General features: G+C 44.9%; 1 long non-coding RNA gene across 1 annotated transcript in view; it reads left to right on the top strand.

Annotated features, from left to right (window-relative positions):
• Positions 1–11,741: 11,741 nt before the first annotated feature.
• Positions 11,742–17,852, top strand: part of LOC143121147 (uncharacterized) — an 11,611-nt gene continuing 5,500 nt past the window's right edge. Inside the window, exon 1 of the long non-coding RNA XR_012986419.1 lies at positions 11,742–11,948. This is a non-coding gene — a long non-coding RNA (uncharacterized LOC143121147). The remainder of the gene's footprint in view (positions 11,949–17,852) is intronic.

Genomic DNA, 17,852 nt, shown 5'->3' with positions numbered 1-17,852 from the left:
GGGGGACATTTCCCACCATTGAAATGAAAGTAATAGCAATCAGATTCTTCATTTTTCACAAAAAAAGGTGAAAAGAAATAAAGCAAGCAGAGAATAGATAGATAGATAGATAGATAGATAGATAGATAGATAGATACTTTATTGATCCCCAAGGGGAAATTCAAAATAATAGCGAGAGAGACAGAGATGTATGTTGTGTAACATAATCTTGTATGCTGTCATGCCCAGAGATTGCACGGAGGATGGGGGCCGTGGGATGGGCAGGGTCTGTTAACTGAGTTCTGATTGATTAGCCAGCGCGGTGTTGAGGCAGTGCTGAGGTGGCACTTGTGTCACTTGGCTGGCATCCTGCAGGGCCAGTACGGTCTGTGTTCTAAGGCTTTGTCGCACATATATCTAAAGCCCTGTTTCCAAGTACTCCTGCAAGTGAGAGCAATGAGGTCAATACTCTGTGTGTGTATATGTGTGTGTGTGTGTGTGTGTGTCTGTGTGTGTGCGTGTGTGTGTGTGATGCCCATGAGATGAGCTGGTGTAAGTGTCCTGTCAGCAAATCATTACAAAGTTCCTGGTAAAAATGAAGGTCGAAAACAAGCCCAGTGCCCATGACGATGCCCCGTCTGTGTGACCGTCATCTTTAGATCTATCGCCCTTTTTTTGACCTCTCTCCATGCAGGCATGTTTTGCATAGTGACGTTTGTGTCTTTGATGTAGACATGCCCATGTGAGGTAGATCCACAAGGTGTTATATTTTGACAGGACAGGGTCATTTCAAAAATGCATCCATATAAATAGACTGAAGTCTTTACATGTGTTATCTGACATGATAAGGAAGAGCCGAGAGCTCCTTGGTGGTCCGTCTCGCACCTCTCTATACAGTGCAGAGGTGCAAAGCCACAGCTGGGTTATCAGAAGTTACTCTCCAGTCTTGGGAAGTGTGCCCTGGGGACGAGAGCGAGTGAGTGTGATTTATACGAGGAGAGGAGTGGTGAGAGGACATGTGTGAGGAGAGGGGGTCAGTCGCCCAGGCTGAAGTGGGTGTGAAGGCCCGGGAGAAACTGACAGCTGTAAAGTGTCTGAGTAGCTCCCCTAAGGAGGAAGTGAAGTCATTACAGCAAAATAAAAATAGATGTATTGTATAAGGTCCTTACTGCACAGGGCTGTACATCAAGTGCACTTTACTGTTTCTATCTCCCCCAGTGCTTTACCCAACTACACTGCTATGGCTGTAGTTCTGGCTTTTATTTCAGTGTGCATTAAACCATAAAAATGGATAAAAAAATATATATATAATTAAATGAGAATTAAGGTATTTTTCATACAAATATTTTTGTGGACATAACATTTTGCAGTGATGGTGAGACACTGAAATTATCTCTGAATTGATCTATTTTTGTCCAAAGCCATTAAACTGTGAGTTCTAGTCTTTTGTGCTTTCAGTGTCCGCAGAAAGCACATGGGTGATGATGGCGAGGTAAATGTTGAACTTTTTTAACCTGATGAAACCTTGAGCAGAGAGAGGAACTATCTACCTGAGGCTGACAAGGAAAGAAATGCAATTAAGAAAGGCTCAGAAAAGAAACGAAGGGAGAGAAAGTGGAGGCATGGAAAATGAGGAGATGCAAAATAGACGGCATACACAAAGGACACACATAGGGAACCAAGACGCAGGTGTCTGAAATGAGATTTGAATAGGAATTGTTTGGAAAAAAAACGCAATCAAGCACTTCAGGAATGCTGGTTTGGAGGACTAATGCGTGTGAGTGTTGAATGGTAGGCCTATAGTCAGATTGAAATGCAATGCCATTTCATAGACACAGACCCTGCCTCTACCATAATGGCTCCATAGTGGCTCTGAAGATGTTTTATTGATGGGCCAGAAAGAGGTCAGTCAAGGATACACTTGGTGGTCTTTAGCAGGGAGATGGCATCTGGAATGAGGACCGATGCCCAGACCTCCCCCTTGACCTTGGCTGGGATGAGCAGTTGATGGATGGGATGGAGGAGGAGGAAGATTAGGAGGACGGGGCGGGGGCAGAGAGGAGGGGAAGATGCACTTACATGTTGTAAATATATCTGTATGAGGTGCACAGATTGAGACTGGGTTGTCCAATAGTTGTTGGATCCATAGCAACAGAAACCGAGTAAAGACAAACTTACTTAAATACTTCAAATGTATACTCCTATGACCTGGATAAGGTGGAGGTGTAATTACCCATTGCAAAAGCATGCAGGACAGTGTGTGTGCTCTGTGGGGGGAGACTAGCTCAGAGAGCAGGCCTGATCCTGCCCCCGGGCCTGAGCTGAGTTCTGCTGAATATGGTGTGCCCAGTGTGAACCCATTTTACTGCTGAGTGTGTGCTCACCTCCAGCTGAAAAGTCCTGATGACGGGGAGGCTTTTAATGGAAAGATGGATGTTATTTACATTTAGCAGACTGCCAGGGGGAGGCTGTGTTGTATGACCTGATAGACTAGAAATGTTTCGCTTCGATTAAGAGAAAATAGCTTGGACAATGGACATCAAATGTGTCTTTGAGTGTGTTTGCCAGCATGTGTGCATGTTTATAAGTGCAGTGTGTTGGTGTCTATGTGTCAATGTGTGTGTGTGTGGGTGTCTATGTGTCAATGTGTGTGTGAGAGAGAGAGAGAGAGATAGAGAGAGTGTGTGTGTGTGTATTTGTGAGTGCATGCAAGAGCAATCAGCCCCTATTTGTTGTTAATCAGCAGCAGAGGCTGACTTGAGAGTATCCAAATGCATCCGTCACCCCCCCCCCCTCCCCCCAAACAAATCAACACACACACCCAGTTCAGCCACTGCAGGTTACCAATTGGACCAGGGAGAATGTCATTTCTCTCGATCAGGCCGCTGCGTCGAGCCTCTAACCCCGTTAAAGCACCTCCATTTTAAATTGTGCCTTTTTCCTCTGACTGCCTGTAATGAATGTTAGATGTCTGCTGGCTCTGAATTGTGCTCCCAGAGAATTGTGGTGTATTGGAAAGTCAGCCTGTCTCCTAACTGGCATGCTGAATATCAACAAATGCTTCATCTGCCGGTTCACAGGTTCTTTAGCCTTTTGATCTTTATCCAAATAGTATACATGTTGCTGACAAATTGGTGTGCTTGTGTTCCCCTGTCGTGCACATAAATCTGCTGGCAAAAAGTCCACTCATGTTCTGGCAAGTGGGCGGGATGCATCAAAGACTCGAGATGCCCTCGGTCGAGACGAGCCGCTGATGGATTGCCTCTCCTACCGCAATGCTACGTGTTCGTGACACTGCATGAGAATCGACTGTGAGCTGGTCCCAGGATGTGGCCAGGACTGTCACCTAGGCATGATTAATTGATCTATCAGTGTAGCTCTTGATGCAGAGGTTCAGGTTATGCCTGTTCAGATATTGCTGTGCTCTACTCCCCTGGGTGTGTGTGTGTGTGTGTGTGTGTGTGTGTGTGTAACCTAAAAGAAAGTGAGTGGACATTCGTTCAACTGATGTCTGATGTCTTAGTTTATACACGGAAAAGATTCTGTTTAAGAGTCTTAACAGTGAAAGGAATTTTTCATTTGTGTGGTAGGCCCACTGCTGTGTGTGTGTTTGTGTGTGGGTGTGTGTGTGTGTGTGTGTGTGTGTAACCTAAAAGAAAGTAAGTGAGTGGGCATTCGTTCAACTGATTCTGAGTTTATACACGGAAAAGAAACTGAAGTCTGTTTAAGAGTCTTAATAGTGAAAGGAATTTTTCATTTGTGTGGTAGGCTGTTGTATGTTCAATCTAATTAACTGCCTGTGTTTACCTTCAAGACTGCTACCAGCAGCTGATGACTACATCAAATATATTTGCCAGATGCCTGAAATGGAGCAAGACAGTTTACAAAGCAATTCAATATCACTTATTACAGATCTTTCTCACAGTCATCTCTCAACAGCTCAACTAATCCATTGGCTGAAGTAATCAATGGGAATAAAGTCTGAACACCAGTCTGCTATGACGTAATCAAGAATCACTGATAGCTAATGTAAAAAAAGAAAGAATATACCGTCCATTACTTAATAATCAAAGAGGTATTCATGTAAATCTGCAATCAATTACATTGTACGATACAGGGGGAAGTATCCAGATGCTGCAGAAGTAGCTTTTCTCGAGGACTGAGCATGTTCAGTGGGACCAATGAGCTCCTTTTATAAGTAGGTCAATTGGAAGATTCTTTGGGCTGAATGGGATATGAGTGCTGCAGAGCATCAGGGATGTGCCTCGCCGGCTGCTGCTTTCATGATTTTTTGGAAGTGCCCTCAGTCCCTCTCCTTGTCAACATCACAGAGGATCTTTATCCTTCGGCGCAATTAGAGATGGCCTTCAATCTGTCTGTGATACTATTTGTGTATTTGTAATATAAGTGAAACCACTAACTGGCAAGTTGGAAGACATTTCTGTCTGTTTGCCACATGTTAATCTTTCAGAACCGTTTTATTAGGATTGAAAACATGGATCATCATGATATAGAGGTCTGTTCAAAAACCAAACAATAAAATAGTGTAGAAAGTGTTATGCACATAAAGTCATGAATTATGAATACAGATAAAGCCATGGTGCTTTAAAAGCCCCTGAAACCATGCTTCCTTTTAAAGAACATAGGATTTGTCAGTGCCCCCCCCATACAATTTTTGGCTGACGATGCTTGGATATCCATACTTATCTTGATTTAATTTCAAATTCATGAAAGTGAATGTGGTAGATAAGGTGTATCTGTGGTCTATTTAGAAGGCACTGGGCACAGTCTATAGTGCATCTGACAGTGATTCTTTTGACTCCATGGAGACTCCATGGTGACAGGCATACTACATGTGACTGACGTGCCTACTCGACAGACAGTTAGTCATGGCCACTGTGATGCGATGACTGACACGCTCTATTACAGAGCATTCGTCATAGCCTGTGCATGATTCGAACTCATGATTGAAACTCTTTTAGCGGTGATCCTCCAAACATGTGTTGTGCATTGTTGTAATGGAACCAACCTCTGCTCGGACTTCACCTGAGATGAATTGGCTTTGTTTTGTAAACCCGATTCTAAGCCTGTCTCTTGCTGGTTTTATCCATTTTGATGCAGCTATGGATATTAGCCAGCCAAACCCAGGTGAGCCGGTTTCCTCCTTTCTCTCCACAGTAACTGGACGGTTACGGTGATGACACTCCTGAGGCCGTTGCTCACCCACTCAAAGCCCAGAGACAGGCGGGCAGGCTGTGCCCACCCTATCTGATGGCGACTGGCCAGCTACGTGTGCCTGCTGTTTGTGATGACTGGCATCCGGTGAAAATCCAGAGAATCCCTTCTGAATCCAGCGCCATGCTGATATCATACTGTATCTCATTTCTGAGATGAAATGCATTGTGTCTTGGAGTAGGGCTAAAATGTGGGCTGTATGAATCTGACATTTTAATGTTAGATCAAAAAGCTTTGAGGAAAATGTTGAAAAGATAATCCGCTAGGCTTTATTGTAGAGGACTATAACAATGAGTAAGTGAGTGACTGTGTGTGTGTGTGTGTGTGTGTGTGTGTGTGTGTGTGTGTGTGTGTCAGTTGACCCAGAGACTCATACTGTATTTCAAGATCATTAAATGGAACAAACTGAACTCGTGTTTGCTTTTCTCCATCTCATGTAGGAAGCAAAGTAGGTCTTGATATTGCATTGGATCTTTATTTTTGGAATGGCCAACCAATTACATAGTGAACATTGTTTAGTCATGTCAGAAGGATTATCCATTTTATTATGCTGTCTATAGCAAACTACACATATTAACTATTTATTATGCATATTATACTTTATTGACTCTTTTTTGCAATAATGATGTAATGTGGAAGTTATACGACTGCAAAAGTGATATATTGAGTTGAAGCATTGAGTATAAACGCAACAGTTTTGCTTTCTTTCTCTGGGGAATACATTTGAAGGGCTTTTGTTTTGTGTTATGAAACAGGTCTCTTCTGAGATCATCTTTTCTTTTATGCTGCCGTGAAGATTTATTTCTGTCAAAATCATATTCCTCTTTTGGTGTGTCGTCTTGTAGCGTAGGTTTCTTTGATTACCGCCCTTCCCCAAAATTGAGTTATGAAAGGGATGAGGCCCTTTGAAGATAAAATAATTGTGTTTTTTGTGAGGGTTTGTGTGGGCAATGGTGTAATACATTCACTCAAAAAACCAGTGTGGTCTTCCCTTATTTTCTTTTTCAGAATACTCTGACATAGTTCTGCATTTCTGTTTGTCATTTCCTTGGGGAACAGTCCACTGACGAGCCAGTGTGGCACTCGTGTTCTTGTTGCTAGGGGGAGTTTGTAGGGATCTGTGCTATGCTCTATCTTCTACAGTTAGATTATGCTGCATAAACACTACCTGTCCACTACTAACACTAACTACTGCATTAAGTGTGTCTCCTCATCCTTTGTTATGGATTTAAGTCCATGCTTCACAAGCCACTTGTGGGGCTAACATTGTTGTAGAAGTTTATGATTCAGTGTGTGTTCGTTTGAAAGACAATGGAACTAATTGTTTGTTTTGTAACTTTGAACAGGTAAGGGATCACCGACACCATGTACCCAGAGAAAGCACTCATCAATCAAAATCCATGAAACACCTGTTTCAAACTGACTCTGCAAAGGTGAAGCATCCGACCCCAAGTGAGCACCAGCAAGCTCATAATGGATTTCCTGGCGAGGCAAGCTTTGTCTTTGAATGCTTGAAAAAAAAGTGACCCAAGAACATGAGTTTGAAGGACAACTCTGTCAATCAGCTTGAATCGAACACACAGGACAGTGCAGGTGAGGTCAGCAACAATAACCGGCAGGAAGAAGTATCCTCTGATAATGGGGACGCCAACGCCAACAGGATTCAGGCGGATGAGGAGAGGACGGGAGAGGTGGAGGGCTTCTCCCCCTTGCTGTCTCAGACTGAGGAGCAGGACAAGGTCATTATCTGGGGGACGGACTCCCAGTTTGATGACCCGGAGTTAGCAGAGTTTGAGATGCTGGAATGCCAGGAGCTGGAGGCGTACCTCGCGGAGGAGGATGATGAGGCTTTCACTACAGATGGAGTGGCTGAGACAGGTTCTCTGTCCAAGTCTGGTCCCAATGAAGCTAACGCTAGCACGTCCAGTAAAGAGGAGGCGGCGAAAGGTGCGCAGCATGTTTTTAAGGAGCCAGAGATGACATCTCAGGCGTCTCCAAGCAAAGGGGGCAACAGGAATGAGGTGAGCTCGGAAACGGACATTTTCGTCTCGTGCTTCTCGTCTGTGTCCAGCCTCGGAGGCAGTCTGGCCAGTGCCCTGGACAACGCAGGCCGATCGCAGGCCACCGAGTCCTGCCACATTCCTTCTGGGCCGTACAGGACTCTGTCAGAGGACCTGACCCTCGCCTCTCAGTCCTGCTCCACCATCTCAGAGAGGGGTCGTGGATCTCAAAGGGCCGCGGCTCCCACAGCCGAAAGCACAACACACCTGTCAGGGGTCGACCTGAATCTTAACTCCACAGTTCTGCCTGAGGAGCCCATCCTAGAAGCACAAGAGAAAGAACCAGGTCAAAGCTCTCCTGAGGAGTGCTCAGGTCTGCTCACGAATGGCGTCGGTGAAAGCAACAGGAACGTCACAAATACCAAATGGGAGCACATCAAACTCACAGATGCCGAGCAGAGCCTAGGAGAGCAGCTGAACGATGACCACCAGCCCACTGATGCAAAAACCAGCTGTAGCCAACCCCAGCCCACTAAGCTAATGACCTCCGATGGTACACATTCACTTGAGCAGCATCCTGCCCATCCCAAGCTAGTCCCTTCCACAAAAAAGACAAGTACAACAAGGCAGGTGGCAGCTACTCCAACTCATAATGTGAATGGTAAACCAGCTAAGAGTGATGAAGCCTCCGATGTGAATGTCATCCCACCCAAACCGATTGCAAAGAGTTTGTCCTGCCAGTGCGTGTCTCCCACCCCCCTGATTAAAAAACAGGCGTCCTTCGAGAGAGCTCGCAGTGCGAGTCCGTCCAGCCTGGACAAGAGGAAACCCTGGGGGAGTCCCTCCAGACCCGCCACACCACCGTCACCCAAGACCACGTGGTCCCCAAAAAGAAGGCCGCTTTCCTCTCCTGCTAAAACCACCAGCACCAGGGCCGCCAGCCAGGAGCGCAGCGATTCTCCACAGAGGGTCGCCAGCGGCATCAAGCCCCCCTCCAAGGTCGGGGTCAGCACCGCTATCCCCAAGGCTGTTCTACACCCACAGCCCGAAATCAAGCCCGGCACCAAAAACACGTCCCCACCCCAAAAACCGAAGAACGTCCGCCCCAAGATCATCACGTATGTGAGGAAGAGCCCTCAAGTGAAACCGCCAGTGACCGAAGGCCCGTATGAAGTGTCCACCTTACCCCCAAGGCTGACCCCTTACGCCAGTCCCCCAACTGCGAAAGAACCCAAGGCAACAGGGGTGAAGACATCCACCATCCTCAGTTCCTCCAACTTGCTTTATGACAAATACAAGCAGGAGATGCAGAAGACGGGCTATTTCGGCCCAGGCTTGGTGGTGTCAGGGATCCGACCTCCCAGCTACACTGTCCCCCATAAGCTGACCGGCAAATCAGAGAGCTTTCATGGAGAGCTGCCCGAGAGGTACATGCATGAGGTGAGAACCTAGATCCCCTGACGGAAGCCGCTTCACTTTTCATATCTTTTTAATTACGTCTCTCATCTCTCATGATACAGCAAGATGTTACACTGATAGGGCCGGCAAAAAAAGACGGTGAGGGATATTTACTGTATGTGGAATCATGATTTTCTGAATGCTTCTGGCTGCTTCGTCTTCATTTTGCATAAACCTTCCATAAAACAGATATCACTTAAGCAGAATGATAATAGCCTTAAACCCTGGGATCTGTACCCCTCTTCCATCTTATTGGTGTACTCTAATTAAATATCTTTACCGGTACATTCATGCTAATTGTTTTCGTTGGCATATATGTATTTTGAACAGCTTGTTTCCGCAGTGATACTAAAATGATGTGATTGTTTGATCCACGCACAGATGAGCCGGGCGACAGGTGGAACCCCAGGCCCTCCTCCCGGAGCCGGGGACGTGGCCGGTGTCTACCGCTCTCCCCGAGCCCTCCGGCCACAGTTGGGCCTGGGTGCCGTTGCCAGGCAGCCCGCTGCTAAAAACAGGATGATGATGGCAGGTCAGAGGTCGTCTCTGAGCTTCAGCCAGCCCGCCCCTGGCGGCCCACCCACCCACCACTACCAGGACCCCACAGGTTTGTGAACACAGCCGCTGCAGCACGGTTGGCCCACTTCATTGCCCAAGGGAATGATGACATGCTTTCCCATTCACTGCTGTTGACGTGTTTACTTTGTTTCTTCCAGCACACTGATCTGCTACTGTGTAAGCTGCCTAACGTTATTAGGCTAGTGTGTCTTGTATATTTAAAAAAAAAAAACATTAGAAAGACATGGGGGAAAATAGCTCATAATATGCTCTATATGGACTGGAAATGGTTCATAAGGACTGGAACTGTTAAAAACATCTAAAACCATACCTTATAACTTACAGTATATCTATATATGCAGTTTATGCTGTTGCACAGTGTCTTAGTTCTGAATGTTTCAAGCGGGCTTGTTTATGTGCTAATTTCCTGGAGCTCTTTGAGACGCTATTGGTTATGTAACCACCAAACGTTTGAATACTCTCCACTCCATCTCCACAGCCTCCACTGACACCATTTCCTTCCTGTTATTAGACTGGAGGGCAGACTCACACAGCAGCAGCCAGATATTAGGTTATGAACCAGAATTATTTAAACTGATGCATATGTATAAGGCTTGACTTTTGCCACGTAGTTTCTTTGATGTGTAAACTACCTAAGCATGTGACAACTTCAGAGCTCTAGTATTTTCCCTCTGAACTTTGTGTTGAATCCTCCCCTTGGGTCGCTGCATCAATATTAATATGTCTGTCACAGAGAGCCTTCATGAAGGCAAAAGCTCTCATCACCTTGACAGAAAAAATGGGTCAACCATACATCCTGGTTTCATAAAGCTGATGCTGTGTGTGTATGTGTGTGTGTATATGTGTGTGTATGTTTGTAGGTAGGGGATTCTTCCTAATGAACTGATTAATAGTAAATTTATAATACTATTAATTCTAAAAATCAAATTCAAATTCCAAATTTCATTCATACACCAGTTGGTGAATGAATCTCCCACTCTTGCTTCAACATTACTGTAACATGGTCTCTACTGAGAGATTCAGATATTGGAATGTGGCAACCCTTAGGTCTCATACCTCCATCCATTACCCATCATGCTGTGAGCGAGTAGCAAAACATGACTGGTGCTTCTGCCGCAGAGAAAACAGACGCTATGAGCAGATGATTTCTAAATTGAGTATGAATCACCCTGGAGCCGGAGGTGAGGGAGAGCACGTCTCACGGTGGTGATCACGACAGTGTCTCTACACCTTCGTTAATGACCCAATAAGCTGTGGGGATGGAGGATTGAGGGACACCAAGTCATACAGATCAGAGAAGGCAGTGTGAAAAAGGGAGAATCCAATCAGTGCTTTAGATGTGCCATTTACTGACACCTCAATCCACTTGACAAATTGCTTGAGACTGTGTGTGTTCTCTGTGTGTTTGTGTGTGTGTGTGTGTGTGTGTGTGCGTGCGTGCGTGCGTGCGTGCGTGCGTGCGTGCGTGCGTGCGTGCGTGCGTGCGTGCGTGCGTGCGTGCGTGCGTGCGTGCGTGCGTGCGTGCGTGCGTGCGTGTGTGTGTGAGCGTGTGTGTGTGTGTGTGTGTGTGTGTGCGTGTGTGTGTGTGTGTGTGAACATGTGGGTGTGGGTGTGTGTGTGTGTGTGTGTGTGTGTGTGTGTGTGTGTGTGTGTGTGTGCGCGTGTGTGTGTGCGTATGTGGCATGCATGTGTGTGTGTGCATGTGTGTGTACGTACGTGTGTGCACATAGAGTCTCCTGTGTGTTGTATAGCTTATGCCTATTGCCACAAAGACTTGTCCATACGCACGCTCCATGTTCTTTCGGTTGCCTCCGGGTGTGAAGTAGATTGGTTTGGCAAGGAAACAGTGGGCACCTACTGTATTTCACCTTAGGGTATGTGTTACAGTGGCATGGCAACGACACTTCAGCTTTAACACATACTAACCTAGCGGTGGCCTCTCCCTTGGATATAAAGCCCATTCACACAAATAGCTTTTACATCTTTTTGTAATGGAATAAAAAATATAGACTGCTGGCTTTACAATGGTAAGTGCTCTCTCAACACTTGTGTATAATTGTGTATAATTTCTACTCCTATACGTTCATTAGAATGAATGGGTATAATTCAGTTTGATACTGGTTATTTTTAGCTAGTCGTGAGGCAAAATTGAATATGCTAATTTGACTACAGCTGGACAGCCATTGTGCAAACAGAGATTTGGGCATCTAGAAAGGGAATAACCATATTCCATAGCTATATGGGCTTCTAAATCTACCTATATCATATTCTACATTCAAAGCACTTCTACCAGAGAAATGAAAGCAAAGGACTCTTTCATGTAACATATTCCCAATAATAATATATGTGCATCAAATAAACGGAATAACATTTAAAAAATTACCAATGATCGTTTCTACTCTTGGCAACTGTTTAGTCTCCTGTGTTGCATTGCGAGGACATAACTCTATAGTGGTTTTGTCTGTTTAATGCTCTTCTCTTCTTCAGTCGACCAGAAGAAGCTGCTAGCTCTGGAGGGTGGGCCCAAGACCCTGCTGCCCAAGCCGGGCCAGTCTGGCCTGTGTCCCCCTGGCTTCGCCCACCTGCCCCCCGCCCGCCTGGCTGCCATTGGCTTCGTCCGCAGTGCCAGCGTGTCGTCTGTGTCCAGCAACCAATCCAGCGACAGCACCCACAGCGACCCTTGCCGATCAACCAATCGTGAGTCTTACCTTGTCAGCCTCCTGTCAACTTGTCTATGCTGTGCTGTGTGAATTTGTCACAGGATACTGTTCCACCTGTTAGCCACAATATTCTGACCCTGTTAAAATTAGCATCTTATTGACGACAATGAATAAAAGAATGAATTAGTTTGACCACAGTTAACCTTGTCTTCATTTTCAAGATAATAAAATATGTTTTATTTCTGCTTTAATAACCAGGTTGATTGAAAGTTCAGTTTTTTGTTCTTCCTCGGAGTATGCAGTGGAGTGATTTTTAGCCAGGCCTCCCTCCCAATCCTCTCTTCCCATACAACTCTCTCTGCTCCATCGACCCAGTTGCACCATTGTATCAGGATTAGAGTCTGTTACACAGCTTACTAGTCACTTCCTCACATAAGCTTGCATCTTAGCCATTATGTAGCAGAATCAATGCAGCTAAGCAGTGTGTATGTGTGTATGTGTGTGTGTGTGTATGTGTGTGTGTGTGTGTGTGTGTGCGCGCGTGTAGGGCAAATTAAATTACAGTAAACAAAACAATCATGGAGAGTTATGGAGAAAAAGGGGATGCATGATGTGATCTGACACTAAAATATTGTCACCTCAATGGAAATTTGACAAAAAAAAAAAAATAAATAAACATTAATGCTTTTAGTAAACATTAACAACATTTGTGCACATTGCACCATTACTAAGGACTTTGCAATGCAAATGATGCTCTCTCTAGCTGTTCCTCTCAGAAGCAGAGCGGGCGGCACAGCAGGTTGCGTAACTCCTCAGCGCAGCTCATCTAGTTTGTTGCATTACAGCTTCTCGCGGTGAGCGACTCTCCGGGGCTTTCCTCCCCTGGGTTCTCTCTGCTCTCCGCAGTGTGTTAAAGAGAGATCTGGGGGACTGAGGGATGGAGAGAGAGTGAGAGAGAGAGAAAGAATTAGAGAGAGAGCGAAAGAGAGAGAGTGGGAGAAAAAGAGAGTGGGAGAAAGAGAGAGAGAGAGAGAGAGAGAGACTGTGGGAGAGAGAGAGAGAGAGAGAGACTGTGGGAGAGAGATAGTAGGAGAAGTAAACAATAAAGGGGAGACAGCATGAGAGAGAGAGAGAACATAGAGAGGCAAGAGCAAGAGATGAAGAGAAGAGGGGCTTGATCAGGGAGGAGTGTGAGAGAAAGAAAGAAACAGATAACACCTGCATAGCTAACAGTGGTACTAATTACTCTAATGCAGCACTGAGTGTCCAGGCATCAGCTGAGGCTAAGAGCTGCCTGCATCTCTGACAGGTTGGTATACATATCCCACTGATGCTCCCTGTAGAGCACGCCGTGGATTTTCTGCCTTGCCTAACCGAGCCGTCCCTCATTATTTTTTACGCAGCCTTCAGGATGTTTTTCTGCCTGATGCTGCTTCTCTCCCATAAATTCAATCACCACAGACACTCTTGATATCCAAGGGAGTGTCTCAGAGTGTCTCCTCCTCCCACGCCCGTGGCTTCCCGCTGTTGCTAGGCAAATGTGCTGATCATTAATGTTTTAACTTGCTTTGTGTTTTTTATTTATTTCTTTTTTTACGTAGGGTGAGTTTGACTTGCTTAGTGGGAGCTGTTGTAGCAGCCTCAGGCATGTTCAAGGAGACTTCAAAGCCATTCAATATACCGGTATTAGGCTGAAGATAGAGCATTGATATTGTCAAATGGACTCAATTATTTACTCCAATTTGCTAAAGTGTTTAAATACCATTACACTTATTATGTGGATTCATATTGATCAGTTGTCTTCAGTTGTTTTATCAAATGCAAATAGGAGTAGGGATAGGGATAGGAACCCAGAAGGAATAGTGTTGACACATTTCCGTGTGGGGGATGTCATTATCTTTAGGTCACTCTTTCAAAGCTCTTCACAGTGCAACACAAATTGAAGCATGAGATCTATCAAAAATGATGGACAGAACTGACATATATAGATGCAGCATCCCACAGGGAGTGAAGTGAAGAGGCAGCCTGGAAGTGCGTTCTTGTTGTGGCATGTTTGGCCCAAGCCCACACTGTGTATTGCCTGGCATGTGTGCCACAGTTCTCCTCCAAGCTCGATTCTGTTGCTACCTGGCAGCAGATGGCGGGGGGAAGTGTGGATGTCTGTGGGTGCCAGTGTGGACCCATAAATGCTAATGTAGCGTAGCCTCATAGCGATTGGAGAAAGGGTCAGTGAGAGGCACTTTGGATTTAGTATGTGGTGTGAAAAATGTAGCGAAGTGCTTAAGCTTTGCTTTGCTATGTTTTGAAATTACCCTGCAGCAATGTCCCTGCAGCATTCAAACATGTCCAGTACACTTCATTCTTCAGATTCCTTTACACGCCATTAGTGTCAGCTTTAGAGATGACTAGTGTGTGTGTGTGTGCTTGTGTGTGTGTGTGTGCGTGTGCGTGTGCGTGTGCGTGTGCGTGTGCGTGTATGTGTTTGTGTGTGTGTGTGTGTTTTGTGAGTGATGGTGTAAAAACAATTTGCAAATGTGCAAGGTACAATTATTAACCTGTGAAACCTTTTTCGGCGACTGCATGTCACATCCTTCAATTATCGTGGATGTTGTCGCTCCCTCCCCTGTGTAATTTAGCTCTGTCATTTGGATAGCAGATACAGAGGCAGGCTCTCTTAGTGGGGCCTGATCTGTTTCACTTCCTTCCTCTTGACTAGCCAGACTGGTCTAGAGTGACTCCTCATCTTCGCCGCTATAAGCCAACCCTACCCGGTGCTGAGAGACAAATGCTGAGTCATCCAGGACTGTATGAGGTGGATGAAATGCTGAAAAGGCCATTTAGCAGAACACGCCTTAGCCCCCCCCCCCCCCCCCCCTTGTACAGCCTATTTCATATTCCATATTCCATATTCCATCTCCCATCCTCTCCCTGCCTCTTTTTGACCCCCTGGGAGTCATCAACCTAAATGGCTCGACTGCAATGGAAGTCTATTGAAGTTACATGGAGATAAATGAGATCCGAGGGACGAATAAAGATCGGGGAGACAGGAAACTGCTCAGATTGCCTTTTAATCACAGATCACTGGGGTTGGGCTCATGCAGAGGTGGATGTGTGATGTGTCTTTTTTGATGTCAAGTTGACAGGATTTCAAAATCCCACTTGAGTGGTCTGGTCAGATCCTACTAGTTGACTTGAATTCTTCATGCAGTCATAAAGGCTGTTAAGTATTTAAAGAGTTACACTTGATCCTGAGGCACTGGATGACCTGTTTCAAATGTGTGTGTTAAAAGTTAAATTACTCAGTTAATTGCCAGTATGCAGTCTAACTTGTCTAACCCCAGGATTTGTCTTTGATTGTTGAGACTTGACTTGTTGATATGTTGTTGCCAGCAATGTAGTGGGGACCGGTTTATAGTTTGCTCAGTTAAGTTTTATTGCACCTCTTGAGTAATGCTTGTAAAAAGTATGCTATTGGTGTATAGCACAAAGGAATTGATCATAATTAGGATTTTGCTTTAAATGTAGCAGTTGTTCCTTCAGAAGTCTAAGAGTCTTTGAACACACTTGTAGTTATTGTTGTAGAGCATGTTGTGGTGCAAGTGTCTAATTAAAAACTACAGGTTCAGAGAGAAGCCAGAACTGTTGCTGCCGTCTAGACAGCCAGTCTAGGGAAGGTTTAATATAGTTGTGACTCAGGCCTTCTATAGGGGGAGGCTCACACAGTTGTCCCTCAGCCTGGACAGCTGATGGTGCCTCTCACCGGTGTTTTTTACAACCTCCATCTTATTTACACATGGTGACACCACCATCATTTAAATCTTAGAAAGTACTGTGTGTGGCAGAGATGTGAAGTTTCAGAAGGTATCTTCAGTATCTCTAACATGTTGGCTGTGAAGACAGCTGTTGTGTCTGGCTATATTATCGCCACCCTGGAACCGTCTCTCTCTATATTAAGTATTGAGGCCATAAAACTGGAATCCCATCAGCTGTGTATCAATGGAGGTACATTTTGAGAGAGATGAGGATCCCTCTATTTAGAGCAGCACAAGAGTTAAAAGTAGTAGTAGCAGCAGCAGTAGTAGTAGTGGTAGTAGTAGTGTTAGCAATAGTGCATGGTTCTTTCAGGTCATCAATGCATTCCATTTAGAGGGAGAGGAGACACCTGCTCTTAATTGGCAGTCTTTTTTGTTAGCTTAAAGCATTAACAGGGAGAAGCAAACACATTTAGTCTGGAGGGTTAGCTTTTAGCATTAGCGGTCGGTAAGCCAGTGTTTATTTGTTCTTCAGATCAAACGCCATCTTCATCCTTGGCGTCTTAGGTAAACATCAGAAGCCCAATTGCTCCGCTGTGTGACCCAATACAGTCTGGGAACCTCCATGTTTACATTACTGGGATCCTTCATTCCTCTGCTAACTTTCGCTTTCCAAAGGGAGACCTGCGAGGGGAATGACCCGCACTCATGTAAGTGTCCTTCCACCTACAGGGAAGTAACTCCATTGGACATATGCACATGCTCTGTGTGCAGATTGTTACTGTTAGAACTCGTACCTGTCTGCTGTTGTTTATTTTTATCTGGTCCTAGGACATTCAGAGGGTAGGCTAATACTGTGAGGTATAATAGCATATCCAATCTTTGTGTTTTCTGACGCAGAATAGACACATTTATGTGTTTCCTAACATAGCAGAGAATGAATTGCACCCTCATCCCCTCTGTCCAACAGTTTGAGATGACATTAAGCACTGCAAGTTATGCAGTAGCTTCACTAGAATGTATGCTGCCCATGTCAATCTCTCGGTGTAAGCTGGTGAGTTCTTGGCTTCTGCAGCTGAATCTCAGCAATGTTTGATTTAAGTGATTTTAGGTGTCACCCATCAGACAAGTGTAGTATTAATATTGTATTTCAAACAATTATATTATTATTACTCATGATGCTGTCCAAGAGCAACACTAGAGGATTGTTATTGATAGGAAGTATAATGTATTTTATGGAAAATGCTGATGTGTTAATGATCCCTTGTAGCAGCCAATAACGTAATAACCATAATGTAACATAATAACGTAGTAATGAAGAAATTATTACATTATTGGCTGTTATTATGTTATTGAATGCTACATCCCTGTTTCAGAGGGCATAACAATATGATGCTCTTTAAACAGAGTGTTGACTCATCTTTAAATTGTGCAAAAGATTGTTTACCAATATCACATCCACAATGCAGATAATAGAGCTCTATCATTACCCTGATGTTTTCCCAGTAGAGGTCCAGTTGAATTACTCTGTGGTTGAGTCAAAGACTGTGGTGGGAGTAGATTATTGATCATAATGATTTCTGAGATAATGGTATAGACTTAGGCTTCGGCTCTGTTGTAAGAGCACGCTGTGAGCACACCGTGTGGCGGAATCTGATCCGCAAAGCCCACTGAGTCATGCTGAGGGATTTGGCCCTTTGACCTCAGTGTCAAAGGTCAGGTGATCGTCAGGGTCTGGACAGCCTCTTATCTACATTATCTGCAAGAATAACAGGTTAACTGCACTGCAAAGGATGCTGGGAGATGGTATCCTCCACATGCGTGTTCACACACACACACACACACACAACAGATGGATCTCTACACAACAGATGCTATCACAGTGTAGACACCATCACATGATGCAAGCCGGTGACGCTGAAATAGCTATGTATGTCTGTGTTGAAATCCCAAAGCATGTGCATTACAGAGCTCCTATTCAAAACTGCATGTATTACAAGCGTAAATAGAACACATTCATTAAGCACCCGCACACAGCTGCCGGGATTCGAGTTAATAATAAACATTATGGTGGTGAGCAGAAGTGTGTATTTCAGGCTTTGTCTAGTCTGCCTGCTCTGAGGCGTTTCTCCTTCATTTGATGGCTTTTGATAAATAATGGATGTACTCTTTCAGCTGTGTGTGTGTGT

The sequence above is a fragment of the Alosa pseudoharengus genome, unplaced genomic scaffold, assembly GCF_046254945.1.
Source record: "Alosa pseudoharengus isolate Yale_2024_CS ecotype anadromous, Long Island Sound unplaced genomic scaffold, YU_APseudo_1.1 YU_APseudo_1.1_scf_13, whole genome shotgun sequence".
Lineage (NCBI taxonomy): Eukaryota > Metazoa > Chordata > Actinopteri > Clupeiformes > Clupeidae > Alosa > Alosa pseudoharengus.
Note: the sequence above shows the minus strand (reverse complement) of the source record. Positions and strands in the feature narration are given on the sequence as shown.